At 42.4% G+C, this 16242-nt stretch overlaps 1 long non-coding RNA gene across 1 annotated transcript; it reads right to left on the reverse strand.

The window, feature by feature from the left end:
- Positions 1–2523: 2523 nt before the first annotated feature.
- LOC144807842 (uncharacterized) lies at positions 2524–4254 on the reverse strand. The gene is made up of 5 exons (XR_013606468.1): positions 4176–4254; positions 3734–3804; positions 3560–3631; positions 3305–3428; positions 2524–2826 (listed from the first exon to the last, which is right to left on the reverse strand). It is a non-coding gene; the product is annotated as an uncharacterized LOC144807842 (long non-coding RNA).
- Between the last annotated feature and the right edge of the window lie 11988 nt (positions 4255–16242).

Genomic DNA, 16242 nt, shown 5'->3' on the forward strand with positions numbered 1-16242 from the left:
ACACTAGCTTTGGCCTGAGGCACAGTCTGAAGAAAATTTTTAAATGGATCCCCCTCCCGTCCCGTATGCCCCTTGTCCAAGGCCTCATCATTAGCCGTATAGATTACGGGAACGCCCTACTAACTTCTATAAACGAAAACCTTCTGGCGAGACTTCAGGTATTACAGAACAACGCTACCAGATTGATGCTTGACCTTTCTCTCCGCACTCCATCAGTGCCCTCCCTCAGGACCCTGCATTGTCTTCCCATAAAGAAACGCATAACATTCAAACTATGCTGCCTAGTACACAAAACCATCCATGGGCAAGGTCCAGCCTATCTGGAAAAAAACTCCACAATTCGGCCAGAACTCTCAGATCCTCTAACAAGCAGTTTCTAACAGTCCCAAAAGTCCACACTGTCAGAAACGGAGATAGGGCTTTCAGTAAAACAGCTCCTGAAACCTGGAACTCCCTGCCCCTACTCATCAGGACACAACCCAACCATCTGAGATTTCTTAAAGACCTCAAAACCTGGCTTTTCTGATCACCTGCCCTTGCTCTCTGTCTGGTGGATTTGCCAGCGCTCTGAGACCTTCGGGTGATTTATGCGCTATATTAATGCAAATGCAATCCCTTTGAGAGCATGTCCGAGTAAGAGAGTCACCCTTATTAGAGAGGAGAAGGTGGCATTAAAGCACCTGAATTGTGTCCCTTAATATATAGTGGATATAATTTATGTCTTCTGAGGTCCTGAAAAAAGTATATTTCTACTCAAAGTGGATAGTGTTTTAGTTACCGCTTGTGGCAACTTCTCTAAAGACAAAGTAAAGGCTTTGTTTTTATATTTCCTGGATTGAGGACTCTGAATGATGGAGCTCATAGATAGTTTGCCTACTACTTTCTGAGTTCCACAATCAAGTATTTGCATTCGGAAGCTCCCCTTTAAGCCTGTACATGCTCCCACCTTATTTGTGGCACGGATAGGGCAGAACACTGGCCCTTTGGTCAGTTTGGCTATTAGTAGGATCCAGACGTTCAAAAGGCTACAATTTGCACAGCAATGTAGCCACTCACACCCTGATGTAGCTTTTATCAATTGTTGCACGCGGCAGCAAGTCGAATGGTCTACAGATTCTTTGGGGTCTGGCTTGACAGGACAGCTGTCTGCCAAACTTATTATGACAAATGCTTTTAAATGTACATATAGTGGGCCTGTGTCTCCTCCCAGAAGAGTATTTCTCTTCCCCTCGTGCTACTGGCTGTTTGATGTATCATTTTAACTTCTGGGAGGTGCTTTTATTGTAATGCACAAAGGACCATTTTGCATCTGAAGCATGTACCTAATAAACATAAGGTTGATCAAATTCTATTATTTATTTTTTATGTGTATTTTTCTTAAAAAGCAATCGTTTTAGCCACGTTTTCCTCATCAATGATGAAGCTAATAAGACTGGGTTAAATCTGCTAAACAACATTTGTGAACGATTGTGTTTACATTCGTTAGCACATTTAAGCCAGATCTACTGACTTTGCCAATGCTTGTTTATGCAAGGTTTCTAGTATACAAATACTGGGATGCAGATTTTATTGAAAGAACGTTGCACACCTATGACGCTGGGAAGACTATACAGACGCAGATTTATTTGACTCTTTTTCACGTCTAAGCAATGGTACCTTGCTTCAGAAACACACATTCCACAGTTTACTACACCTCGGATGTTGTGGAGTCGTAGTAATGGCTGCCAACTGAAAGATCAAACCTGTTTTCAGCTCGTGTTTTGTGGCATTTCCCATTTTTTCATCTCCTTGCGTGGGATGTGCATTCCAGCAGCTCCTTTCATCGTGATGCTGAGAACTGTGACTCAGCCCTTGGGGGGTAGTGGGTGGGAGCTGATAGCAAGAAGGCATTCATACCACCAGGATGATAGAACTGCAAAGGGGTCTTTGATGCACAACATATGCTGCTACACTGATATTTATTTATGTTTGTTTTGCATGGGGTGTGCACACTGCAAAACCTAATTGCTTCTTGAGCAGTATAAAGATGATAATGTACATAGCGCCTTGACGAATGTTACACTGAATTTATTTTATTTATTTTTGAGTTTTATATAGCGCAGACTTGATCTGGGGATATCGGAGCACTTTCGTAATGTTTGGAATAGACATACAATTTACAAGGAAAACATAGAAAGAAATAATGATACTAATATAATGCATACAGGGTAATAGAAAGTAAACTGTTTCAATGTAGGGCAAAGTAGAGGATTAATAGTTTCGATAGGTAGAGATGGAAGCTTTTTTAATAAGAGGAGTGACTAAACAGTTAGATCCAGAGGTAGAGATGGGCAGGTTGAAATAGTTCAGAGTGAGAAAGTAAGCCAGTAGGATGTATCTTTTAAGAGGGAGTAATCATGTAAACATTCTAGGGCTACTTCAAACAGAGCACAACCCTTATGACATAAAGGGAGGTACAATAGGGACACTCAAAGAAAATTAGGAAAATACAATTTTTTTTATTTATACAATAAAATTATCCGATTCATGAATGCATCATAAAAACATATATTCACATAGGAGCAAAAATGACAGACTTTCACAGGCTCACAACATTCTAAACGCCTTCCTTCAATAACATACACTGTACACACACAAACCTACTTGGTGGAAATAACTTTTACAGATTATATGATGCAGATGATACACGATATATAATGACCAAAACAATAATAATTCTTTGATACATTGTTAGGTCTTTTTGTTGAAACGGGTGCAAAGCTGACGAACGCGAGTTTCAACAGAAACACTGTCTTCATCAGGAGTTTCACCTCTGAAAGTTGTGCTCTGGAAAGAATACATATATAATAATCAAATATATTCACAATAAAGGTGTCACTATTGCATTATATTTACATTTGGTACAAAAAATGGCAGAGGCCTATGGATACAAAAAAATAAGATAGTTTCTCACATTCACTTTACAATGGAAAGAATGAGCCAGAGAAAGTATGGGCGATTGCCTAATCACACCTGTGTTTACTTAGAGTTCTCAATACAAATACCTATGGAGACAAAAATACATATGATATACATGACTGACAAATTTGGGTAACAACAATGAGAAAATAGAAAACCCCCTTACCATAAAACAAATGATTGACGTCTCTGAAGGTAAAGAGAAAATTGTAAATTATCTTCAGCAATGGAGATTTCTATCCAAGAACAATGACAGCACAATGGGGTGGATGAAAAACAGGATAATGTAACAAAGCAATCAATCTCTACAAAGAAAAGAATGCAGTGATCAAAAGAAAAATATTACCTAAAAAGTATCCAGGAAGATGTGAAAAGAGCAGCTGAGTCCTTGATGATATGGGTCCAATGAACCGTGATGATAAAGATATGAAGAACAAATGTGCCAATAAACAGGCCTCTTGATTATGGCTCTAAAAAATGTTTGAAAGGAGAAGACCATGTTGAAACATTACGTTGCAGTAAAGACCTACATATGTAAACGCATATATATATGTAGTGCCTGAAGGGTAGAGCATGTAGATATAAAATGCTCACCATTTACCTCATATTTGGTTGGCCTATCTCGAGCCCGAGATACGCGCACAAAGTCCAATAATCATGGAGAAAACAGATTCTAAAAAGATCAAAAGATAGGATTATAACTCTACACATACAATGCTATATCCACACGATGCATCAAGAAATCGGTCTAAAGGATTCACAGAAGAATACATACCCTTTCAAAAGTATGGGCGTGGATAATAACGTGGACGAGCTGCTAGTCCTGGAGAGAAACGAGGCTTGATACTAGATATAAACCATAAAGGAATATACATAAATACCTAAATGTCACATAACAAAAAACCGCTTGTAAGTAACAAATGAAAATAACCATAAAATGTCTATAAAATGTTTAACCCGGTCACGATAAGAGGAAAGGAAAACAAACACAGATGTGGCAAGCGGAAAAATGGTATCTAGTTCATGGCAGATTACATGATAATATATAGGATGTAAAACGGAATGCCCGACTAGCTAGATCTAAGATAAGATGATAAAAACAACCTGCATAGTATACGTCTGGCCAATATATTTACGATTGCCACCAATATTGAAAGTTACAAGCAATGCGTGACTAGAACGATAGAAAAGCATTAAGAACTCGCTAACCTGCTTACCGAAAAACAATGATGAAAAACGAAATGTGCAGCTCTCTTCTGGATACCAAACTGATGGATGCAAAACAGCGGAAGTACCAACCGACACGGACTCCGCCAGACGTTTAAATACTAAAGGTTGGTCACAAGACCAGTCACGTGGTGACAACGGGGCGGAGCCAAGCCCGGCCAAAAAACAACAACAAAGAAGAAAGGTATACTGGTTTAAGAATCACCAAGATAAGATGCGAAAAAAGTACAAAAAATGGATAGCCACAAATGGATAGATACAGTAACAAGTGGCCAGACGATATAAGTACGAGGGAGTATTCAGGTATTTGTTGAGAAGAAATAATGTAAAAAAAAAATTCTGAAGTAGAGGCATGATTGAATGTCACGCAGATCCTTGGGTAAGGAATTCCAAATTCTAGGTGCCTTCCAAGAGGGGGAATGAGCTAGTGATTTTTCATTTTTAAACTTGGGAGGAATCTAGAGTAAACTGTTATAACTTCGCAGGGGTCTCTTTTGGCCAATTTTTGAAAGTTTGTTACTGAGTTACTTCGGTTTCTCTGTGTAAAGAACTTTATGGGTCGTGCAAGCATTTGTGAAAATGCTTCTTGCTCCAATAGGTAGCCCGTTGAGTTTCTTGAGTGTGGGAGTGATATGATCAAAGCAACTTTCCCCAGAGAGAAGTCTTGCCCTGCGCTGAGTGTAGACCTCATAGGGATAAGGTGGTTCTTTCGTACGCCTGTGATGGTCGTGGTACCATAATCTAGATTAGAGAGGATTGAACTACTGTCTTTAAGGGGGGTGAAGGGCTTGATTTTTTAAGGTGTTTTAGAGTGAAGAGAGCAGTTTTTGCTGAGGCATTAATATCGATTTTCATGTTCAGGTCTTTGTCAAGTGTAATCCCTAGAGACTTCACAGAGTTGGCGATAGAAAGTTTGCAGTTTTGTGCATCTAGATTACTTGATCCAGTTCTGAATAGGCTGAGATTTTTCTTTTGTCTGGATGAGGAGAGGTTAGGGTTTGTTGGGGTTGAGTTTTAAATGGTTATTGGTCAGCCAGTATTGTACCTTGAGAAGAGTGTTTGTTGCAAAATCATCCTGTGCCCTATGCAAACCCATGTTTCTGCTGACTGGTACTGGTGATAACTGTCTCTGACTGCCTCTGGGTTCTGTCTAACCAGGCCCAGGGCTAGTGCTACGGTGAAAACACACACTCATGTTAGGGTACACTATGTGTTAGGGTACCCCTTTGATTGGCATGACCGACCCTATAAGTCCCTATTATGTAATAGGGCATGGCAATTTAGAGCCCAGCAGCCCTTTCTGCACTTGCATGTGTGCACTGCTGAGACCCTGAGGTCATTTTAAAAGCAGCTCTGTGTTGCATGACTGGTTTTAATTGTAAATGGTGTCCAAACTCGACTTTGTTATTAGGGGCACTTAAACATTTAAGTTTGATTTACCCCAACGAGGCCCTGCACTCTGACTTACTACGCCTGCTGCACAATCTGAAACTACAGCCCTGTGGACCTAATTTGCTTCAGGAGGAAAAATAAAATGGACTCCCTGCAAGCTACAGGTTAACAGAGATTACCTGGACAATCACCACCAAGAATCCCTGACATAGAGTGCTTCCAGTGGATTTGTAAGGGTTTGTTCTAGTAGATTGTGGGAACTGATGTCCCACACCCTTGGATTGTGTTTTGGACACTTTGGAAAGCCCAGAGGAACTTCGGGAAGAAGTTCCAGAAGTTTGGAGAACTTTGGAGCAACTTTGGAAAAAAGCTTCAGAGTGGGACTGACTCAACTGCGAGAATCAAGCCAGCGACCTTCAAACGCGACCCGGCGGCCCTGCTGGTACACCTGCTGAAGAGCTCCAGAGGTCCGACTTCAAGAGTTTGACAGGAGCTTGCCTTGCCTGCTTGCTGGAAAGCAAGCAGGCGAACTCTCACCGAACCCGTACTGGTGAAGAGTACTGACGGATCCCAGCAGAAAAAGCTCCAGAAAACTTTCTTAGTCCGAAGGTAAAACTTTGACTGAGACCTACTGCGAGGGGCAGCTATGCAGGGCTCCATCACGGTCGGCCTGTAATTGACCTTGTCCCTGTCTAGCATGACTAGATGTCCCAATAGGCGCTATAGGTTATGTCTTACATAGTGCAAAATCTTTAAAAATGAATATCTCCGGATTCCTACATTGGATTTTTCATTTTGGTGTCATTTTAAAGATAAAAATATTTCCTATGTTTGTAAGTTGGTGTGGGATTTTTATTGTATGGTATGTCTTAATTATTTACTGAATTGGTATTTTCAAATACTTTACATACCTGTCACTGAAGTTAAGCCAGCCTGCTCGCAGCCAAGTTACCAAGGGTTGACCATGGAAATAATTTTATGAGACCTATTCTGAGCCCTAGACTGTGTTAGTGACCTTACTGACGGTGTTAGATATATATTTACCACTACTAATAATCCACTTTCCAACAGACTCGTTCAGGTGCTAATTGTTGTTAGCTGAGGATATTTAAATTTTTGATTTAAAAGTGAGTATCATCTGCATATAGGTGATACCCGGTTTTGGCCTGTTTCAAGATGTCTGTCAGGGGTTCCATGTAGAGGTTGAATAAGGCAGGGGACAGGTTAGATCATTGTGGGATTACTTGTGGCACTGAGACTGCTTGTGAGCTGGCATTGTTTAGTTTGATTAGATGAGCGTGTTGGTTAAGGTATGAGGCAAACCACTGTAGGATTTGATGCCTGCACTCTGTGAGAGGGTGTTTAGCAGGATGTGGTGGTTGACCGTATCAAAAGCAGCTGAGAGGTCCAGGAAAATTAGAAGGCAGTCGTATCCATCATCAAGAGATCTATGTAAGTCGTCAATTATGTTCAGGATTGCAGTCTTCACACTACAGGTTTTCCAGAACCCAGATTGGACGGTGTCATGTAGGTTGAATTTGTCAATGTGATTGTTTAATTTTTATAGTATGCATTTTTCAAGAGTTTTGGCAAGGAGAGGGAGATTAGTTATTGGTCTATAGTTATTTAGGTAGTTTGGGTCAGCTTCTGACTTTTTGATGAGGGAGTTGACTTTATGGAGATGATGGTTGTATGCTTGAAAGTATTTTGATGACCCTTTCTTCAAACTTAGTCCAAGATGCAGTGTTTTTCTGTTGAACATTGTTGTTGTTGATGTCCTGGCCATTCGCTTAGAGTTTAAGGAGACCTTTGTTAGTCAGTGATGTGGAAGAGTTATGATCATCTTTGATAGGAGGACAGGCAAAGGAAGGGGATAGTGTGGAAGTGGGGGGGGTGTTGAGAAAGAGTTTGATATTTGTTTTTTTTCTGCAAAGATTTTGGCAAACTCCTCACAATGCTCAAAAGAGGTTCAGATGCATGCTGTGGAAAGGTGAAGGTTTGTTGTTTGATAATGTTGTAAAGGTCTTTAGGTTTGTTTCTACAGTGGTACAGTTGAGCTCGAAAGAAAGAAGATTTTGCTCTGTGGATAAGTTTCTTGTATTTAGGTGTTCGGCTTGGAGGAGGGAGAGAGTTGTCATCTCTCAATATTAAGGCCTTTATTGAACCAGGATCTAGAAAGGATGCTTCTCGTTTTTTTTAGTTTAAGTGTTACAACAGTGTTAAGATTTCTGCTGTTTCTTTAAGTGCGCATATATGACAGATGTTACTTCCTTCAGGGTCATAGCAGGTTACATAAATATATAGGACACATAGATGTGGTTGCATAGATACTTAGGCATGGTGGGTACATAGTTCAGGGCATGAGGTGCAAAGACTGAGTGGTTGAGGATACACTGACTGACCCATAGTTAAAAATGGATATTATAAACTATACCAGCAACACTGTAGAATAAAAAAATAATCCATAGTCATTTATATTATATTGTTCAAAGGGACTACAGATGTGTGGGCAAGTAACAGAGAATTGTGTGTACCATGGGAGGGATACGTTTCACAATTTTCACAATGCTGTGTAACTGTAAGGCATATCGATTAATTTTTGTTGGAATAGTTAAGAATATTCAGATAGTTTTGTAAGTCTTTTGTAGACGGTGTTGTTCAGGGAATCCTCAGAAATAGATGCATCAGATTGGATCAGAACAGTCAGGTTCCTCCTTTGTAGAATGAATGGCTTTATGTTACTGCCAGGAGGAGACCAAGCCTTGTGTGTATGACCCTGTTGGCAACTTTAGACTGGAGTGTAAGGCACAGCCTAGAAAGGAATGGTACAGCAGTTAGTTTCACCTATCAGTGGGAGAGAGGACTGGTAGACCGTCTGAGCAGGGCTCAGTGTCACTACACGTGATGCACGCAAGGAAGTGGCCCGTGCATGAAAACTTGTACCTGTAGTAGGTCTGGTGAGAGGATGTTCTGCAGAGAGAATGAGCAGTAAGTGGTTGTATGATTGTAAAACTCATGCCTGAACAACGCCTGCCTAAACCACGCGGTCTCTACCACGACTGCATCTTTACCACGCATGCCTTTACAATGCAATTTCGTGGTAAAGAAATGATTGGTAATGGGACATGCATGCTAAAGATCATCTCCCTACCCTCTTCCCTATAAACTGTCCATTTTCCCTCTGCCCTTAGCCATAAATCGAAGCCCCAAAAACTACCCAGACTCCAGGCCTACCTACACTGAGACATAAAACTGACCCTTACATGGCTAAACTACCACAGTCTATCGACCACCTAACTCCACCCCACTATTCAATGACCTATTTGCTCCTATTATATCTGACTTCTGTACGAGATATAAAAATATTATAGTAACTGGAGATTTTAATCTACATTGGGATAACTCCCACAGGGACTTGGCCACACGTCAATTGGATATTACAATGTCCTCTCTGGGCCTCAAACAACTTGTGGAAGTACCCACACACATCAAGGGTCATACCCTAGATCTTGTGTGGACCTCTGATCCAAACGTGATACTTAGAGAGGTTTCACCATGTATATGGACCGACCATTACTTATTGAATTGTGAAGTCCATATCGATGGTCTCCTGAGCCACCTATTGCGTGGAGCTAGAAAAATTCGCAAATGGAACGAGGTTGATTTAAAAACCTTGACGGAGATATTTCCGGATGTGGCCCGGCCTTTTGGCGTTGGTTGCAACTTGGATTTGGAATACTCGGACCTAACTGAGAGCTATCGATCAGATAGCCCCGGAACGGATGCAGTCCATTAAAGGACATGGTAAAGGAGCGCCATGGTTTACTCCGCTCCTGAGGGAGCACAAGCGGAAACTCCGAGCTTTAGAGAGATCTTGGAGGAAAGCCAAACATGTCATAGCTAGGGATCAGTACAAAGCCTCTCTTCATACATATAAAAAACTCATATTGCAAACAAAAGCGGAACACTATGAGCAGCGCTTAAAGAAGGCTGGGAACATCCAGAAAGAGACTTTTAATATACTATCCGAGTTGAGTAAAAAAACGGAAAACTCAGAAACCACTATAAGTTGTAATACCTTCCAGAGATTCTTCTTAGAAAAAGTGGAGAATATCCTCTTGGAAATGAAAAACACCAAGGTGAACAAGCTTGTAATACACCTTGAGCCCCATAAAGCTACTGACTGTACTATTGAGGAGTTTCCAGAGATAGACGCGTTGGGCTTGGAGCAATTGATGGGCAGGACAAAATCTGGCTCCCCAGCTGACCCATGCCCTCCGAGTATATTTCGAGAGGCACGCCCCGTCCTGGAAGAACGTATCATCTCTCTCCTCAACAGATCATTAGCAATGGGATATTTACCTGCAGAACTTAAGGAAGCAAGAGTCAAGCCCCTATTGAAGAAGGCTGGCGCGGATCCCATGGTTCTGAAGAATTATAGACCGATCTCTCAGCTGCCCTTCCTCTCCAAGATTTTGGAGCAGCATGTCCTGAAATCCTTATCTCTCCATGTGGAGTCCCACCACCTACTTCATGAGCGCCAGGCGGGGTTTCGAGCACATCACAGCACTGAGCTGGTGATGCTGTCAGTGCTGGATGAGTTAAGAGGCATGGCTGACACTAAGAAACCGAGCGCCCTGATTCTTTTAGATCTGTCAGCGGCGTTCGATACTGTCAGCCATGCCCTGCTCTTGGAGAGATTACGGGACTTCGGGATTAGGAATGTGGCCTTCAATTGGCTGAAATCCTTTCTTTTAGGAAGGACACAGAGGATACAGCTGGGGGATTTGTTTTCAGATGTGGGGACTTTAGAGTGTGGGGTGCCTCAGGGCTCCGCACTGTCCCTGTTACTGTTCAATCTATATCTTCAACCCCTGATAGCATCTCTGGTTAATATGGGCTGTAAAGTTTTTAACTACGCGGACGATACTCAGCTTGTGCTGAGTATCGATAACACCAAGGCCGCGCAGCTCCAAGTGCAGAACATCCTAAGGCACACGGTTGGGTGGATGACTGAAAACCTATTAAAGATCAACCCGGACAAAACCGAGGTATTGGTAATTCCATCCACCACCTCACCTTGGAGCGATCTCTACTGGCCACAAGAGTTAGGCTTAACTCCAAAACCGAGTGCAAATGTAAAAAGTCTGGGGATTAAACTGGACAGTGATTTATCAATGTGTAGCCAAATCTCCTCTGTCATCGGAAGCTGCACGAACATCATTAGGCAGCTACGTAAGCTAGCCCCTGTCCTGTCTCAGTCTATGCTGCGTACAGTCGTAGCGGCGACCATAATATCCAGAGTGGATTATGGTAATTCCCTCTATTTGGGCCTTCCTAAATCTTTAACCAATAGGTTGCAGGTCGTGATGAATGACGCGGCGCGTCTGATTTTTAAACTTCCCAGAAGGACCAAGGCCTCTCCCCTGTTACAGAGCCTACATTGGCTCCCTGTAAAAGAGAGGGTAGAGTTTAAGAGCCTTTGTACGGTCCATAAGGCAATTTATGGCCATGCACCCGACTACATCAAAGATCGTTTGAGAGTGTACAGTCCAAAAAGAACTCTCAGATCCTCTGGCTCTCAGCTGTTGATCTGCCCTCGGTACAAATTGGTGACCAAGGGAGGGAGAGCTTTTTCTGTGTTGGCCCCCAACTTGTGGAATAAGCTACCTGAGGGGCTACGCAGTGAGGTGAACCTCCTGCAATTTAGGAAATCCTTAAAAACATTGCTATTTAGAAGGGTGTGGGTATTTTGGTCAAAGGGAAATCCATGGGAATACACTATAGCACTCTAGCAACTATTTACTAAGTTGCTATATAGATTCTAAACAATCATACGGCCATTCATTCTAGAATACTATCACGGGCAGAATTCTCCCACGGCGGGGAACAATGGGTATAAAGTTCCACACTAAAAAGTGAACGTTCACAGTCTGTTTTATTTTTTATATAAAGTAAAAACCTTTGGTTACACAAAATTACACAGGAATTGATTAAAAATCCAAAGAAAAAACTCTTTGAACAAGTACAGTAAAATTTAAACAAATGAATAACAGTTCATTGCATAAGGAAAACAATATCACAACCAATAAAAATTATGCAACACAGGAGAAGAAAAATCATCACAAATACAATGCGAAGACAAATAAATCCTATTCACAGACCCCCTAAAACTGAGGCCTAAGGATACTCCCGCCACTTTTCTAAATCCACTGGCCCTTTCTTAGATACTGGTGGGATAGTATACAGTATTAAAAAAATACATTAACATCTGTTACTCCCTTGGCCTTGTTTGGATTTGGTAACAAATGCGTCGACGCGTTTCGGTGTTATGCTACTCGATGTTGTAACACCTTCATCAGAACCTGCCGTCTCTTTGGGGTCACCGGCTTGTGGATGTATATTTAAAAGTCTCCCATTCCTCTTGTGGACCAATCCCTAGGGAGAACACAGCCGTCCGTGCACCTTCTCTGGACTATAGCTGTGGACTATTTTGATGTACCTAAGGGGTGGTGCCACTTCCCACAGTACATGAGTCTTTCTTCTGTGTGGTGATCAGGTTGATTTAGATCCCCTTCATAAATCGGATTCCTTTTTAAAATATGGACGATATCTTTATAAGAGTTAAAAAGTTCCTATGAAGGGGCATATGAGAATTATTCTCTCTCGCTTAGGAACTGGATATGTCCTGTTCACGAGTAGTGTAGTGCCTCTGCCGCATTCTTCTCCCTAGCTGGTTGGTGCACTATTTCTCCGTGTTGTATGTAGTTATTGTATAAACAAACAACAAGAAACCTGTAAGTCGAAAAGTACAGAGAAAGATACGCTGGCATTGGAAGAATTGCACAGAGAGAGTAATTAAACTAGCTATCAACAAAAGCTGTTAAAGTCCTATCAGACCACCCAAATGGCGGAGCCTCATCACGTAGGACTCCTAGACCTTGGTTTGTGTGCAAGTACCCAGACGTATTTTGGCATTGCATCACTCGGCCATGGTCTAGTCACCAAAGTTGTTCATGTGGATGGTGTGTCTGACATGTGCAGTGCAAAAAATCAAGTGGTGTGTTAAAATGGCTAAACAGGCAAACAAATAAACTTTAATGGCGTTTGCCTGAACGTCAGGCAAACGCCATTAAAGTTTATTTGTTTGCCTGTTCAGCCATTTTAACACACCACTTGATTTTTTGCACTGCACATGTCAGACACACCATCCACATGAACAACTTTGGTGACTAGACCATGGCCGAGTGATGCAATGCCAAAATACGTCTGGGCACTTGCACACAAACCAAGGTCTAGGAGTCCTACGTGATGAGGCTCCGCCATTTGGGTGGTCTGATAGGACTTTAACAGCTTTTGTTGATAGCTAGTTTAATTACTCTCTCTGTGCAATTCTTCCAATGCCAGCGTATCTTTCTCTGTACTTTTCGACTTACAGGTTTCTTGTTGTTTGTGCATTCATACTGGGGGTATTTACCTGTTTTGTCGTTAAATAATTTCCCTCTGACCCTCCCCTACGAGTAGTTGTTATAATGTTATTGTATAAACTCCATCGATTTCCACGCGCCTAGAGACCTGTAGGTGATTGGCGCGATACAAATCCAAAATAACAATAACAATAACAATAACAACCTGCCCCCCACCCTGAGGTCTAAAACTGCCCCCTGCCCTCTAAACTGTCCCTTTTTCCCCGGCCCTAAGCCCTAAAAATTAACCCTCCACCCCAAAAACAACCCCAACCCAAGTCCCTCCACCCTGAGCCCTAAAAACTGACCCCTACACCCCCTCCTGCCCCGACCCAGCCCCTCCTGCCCAGAGGCCTAAAACTTCCCCGTCCCCTGTAAACTGTCCCTTTTTCTCGCCCGTCTTAAGCCCTAAAAACTGGCCCCACTCTAAAAATGACCCCCTCAAAAAAACGACCCCGACCCTGGCCCCCCAACCTAAGCCCTAAAAACAGTCCCCTGCAGCTGCTAACTACACCAGCCCCCCCTCCGTCCTGAGCCCTAGAACTGCTCCCTGCCCTAAAACAACCCCCATCCCCTCCTGAGTCCTAAAACCTACCCGTACCTGAAAAACGACTCCCCCAAGACCCGGCCCAAGCCCCACTTACCTCACCATGTCCTCCCCTGATAGATCATCCTTCCTCTTCCTTTCTTCCTCTTCCACCCATCCGCTCGGCAACTAGACTGCGCATTGCCTTAACCACGCATATGCATTGTTATGACATATGCGTGGTTAAGGCAAGCGTGGTTACACTTGCGTTGGTCGCACACGTAGCTGAGGCTACTGTGTTCAGTCTGTTTCCCACAGTAACTATCTCAGAGCACCTAAGAGTTTGGTGCTTTTCCATAAACTCACTATCGGGGAGGTCCCTTCAGGAAAGGACGGGAAACAACCTTTACAACGCAACTTTTACAACGCACTACCATTACAACAAAACATTTACAATACAACATCCATTACATCGCATGCCATTACAATGCAACCATTACAACGCATAACACTACAACGCATACCACTACAACGCATGTCATTACAACGCATACCATTACAACGCATAACATTACAACGCATAGTACCCTTACACTATCCAACACTTACCCTACTGTTGCACCCCCTGGAGTAGGAATAGTAATTTTTACCCCTACACTATCCAACACTTACCCTACTGTTGCACCCCCCTGGAGTTAGAATAGTAATTTTTACCCCTACACTATCCAACACTTACCCCACTGTTGCACCCCCTTGGAGTTAGAATAGTAATTTTTACCCCTACACTATCCAATACTTACCATACATGCAATGTAATGTTATGCGTTGTAATGGTATGCGTTGTAAAGGTAGTATGCGTTGTAATGGAATGCGTTGTAAAGGTAGTTTTTAAAAATTCGTTGTAATGACATGCGTTGTAATGGAATGCGTTGTAATGGATGTTGCGTTGTAAAAAATGTGTTGTAAAGGTATGCGTTGTAAAAGTATGCATTGTAACATCATACATTCGGAAAGGACAGACTCTATGTGGTGTTTCAAAGTTGGACAGCTGGGACAAGGCCTGTATTGTGCTGCTGGATGAAGCTTTCTGAAGTAAGCTGGTCCCACACCTCTCAGAAGAGATGGAGTAGTTTAGCTACAGGTAAGACACCTCTAACACTAGAAGAGTACAACAGGTAGGCAGTATGTTGGACACAACCCCTAGGACTATCATCCCTATAGGTGAGTGTATTATCTTGGCAGTGCTTTCCCTTTGACTGGGTTGGCTGTTGTATCATTAGGGACCACCAGCAGGCTGGGGTAATTTCTATAGCAACAAGCCAGAATCAACCAGAAATGTTTTACAAATAGTCCATTGCATTGCATGTCTGATGGAATAAAAAGCGGAAGTGGTGATAGAGATTTTGAACAAAGATGTTGCTTCATGATGAATGGTCAGGAACATACCAATATAGAGAAAAAAAATAATACAGCTGTTTATGATATAATGACAAGGTGGACCTATGAACAGCCTTGGTACAGAGTGCGCCATTAACTGTTTTAGATTCACAAGATGATGTTTTGTGCTAGATCTTACCTGATTGAGCAGGTCATGTTTGAATCTCAGGGGTGGGGGACTAGCATATGGGGTGAGGGCAGAAACCAGAGAGATAGGAATACGGTTTCTAGATTGTCCCATAGCGGGAATCTTGACAACGCAGTCCTTTATAGCATGCGGCACTGGTTATCCGTGTGGAATGATAGTTAACCGTGGAGCTTTTTGGAGAAGCATGTGTTCTGCTACCAACAACGCTGATCCATCTTGGTTAGAGGAATTAAATATTATTGAGGGATTGCTGGATAATAGCAAGGGCCCAAATGGCATCTTCAACCAAAATATGTGTGTGATTCAGGCTAGATCTGGAGGGCTGGAGAGGGTATAGTGCCCCTGAAAGGGATCTCCTCTCATTCCCCCCTTATGGGATACAATCTACCCTCATTTGTGCATCCCATTAAAAACTCTTGACATTTGATTCGATAAGGCTGTGCTTATTTGGAGTGAAGAGGCAGTTCTCAGAATGTATACCTCCAAGTGGAGACACTGTGATTATGACAGGGAGAGTAGGGTCACTGCTTTCACGACACACCACATGCTGTGACATGCCCCCTTGGGCAAGGGCTGGGCGCTTATCTTGGTTCACACAGGTTTGTTGACTTCTACCCATGACCATTGGGACATAGAGACACACCCAACCCTATAGGCCTCAGTCCTCTCTAGGGGCATTGGAGGGTACAAAAGGCAGGGTTTCCCCACTGGAAGCAGTGATGTGTTTAAAAATATGGAGTGTGATGAAGTGAGGAACGTGTGTATACTTTTATAGTGTAAAGCCCTGCAAGAATTCTAGTAAAATATCAACATTGGATGAAAGGATTCAGGGACCTTGAAGGGTTAGTCTCTGGCCAAGCATTCTGGTTGTTATTTTACCCCAATGACCTTCACTTTTTAGTGTTGTAATAACATTTACTAACTGTAGACCCTTGCATCTTTGTGTGCAATATGCTCAACTCCATGTTGGGTTCGTGCAGTAAATGCCTGTACATGGCAGGAACCAAAATTGAATGTCAGCTGATGCACAGCTCAGAACGACCCTACAACATCTAGGTAGTGCAAGATTTATAGCGGCAGCTGCTTGC

Source organism: Lissotriton helveticus, chromosome 1_2 (genome assembly GCF_964261635.1).
Source record: "Lissotriton helveticus chromosome 1_2, aLisHel1.1, whole genome shotgun sequence".
In the NCBI taxonomy this organism is placed as follows: Eukaryota; Metazoa; Chordata; class Amphibia; order Caudata; family Salamandridae; genus Lissotriton; species Lissotriton helveticus.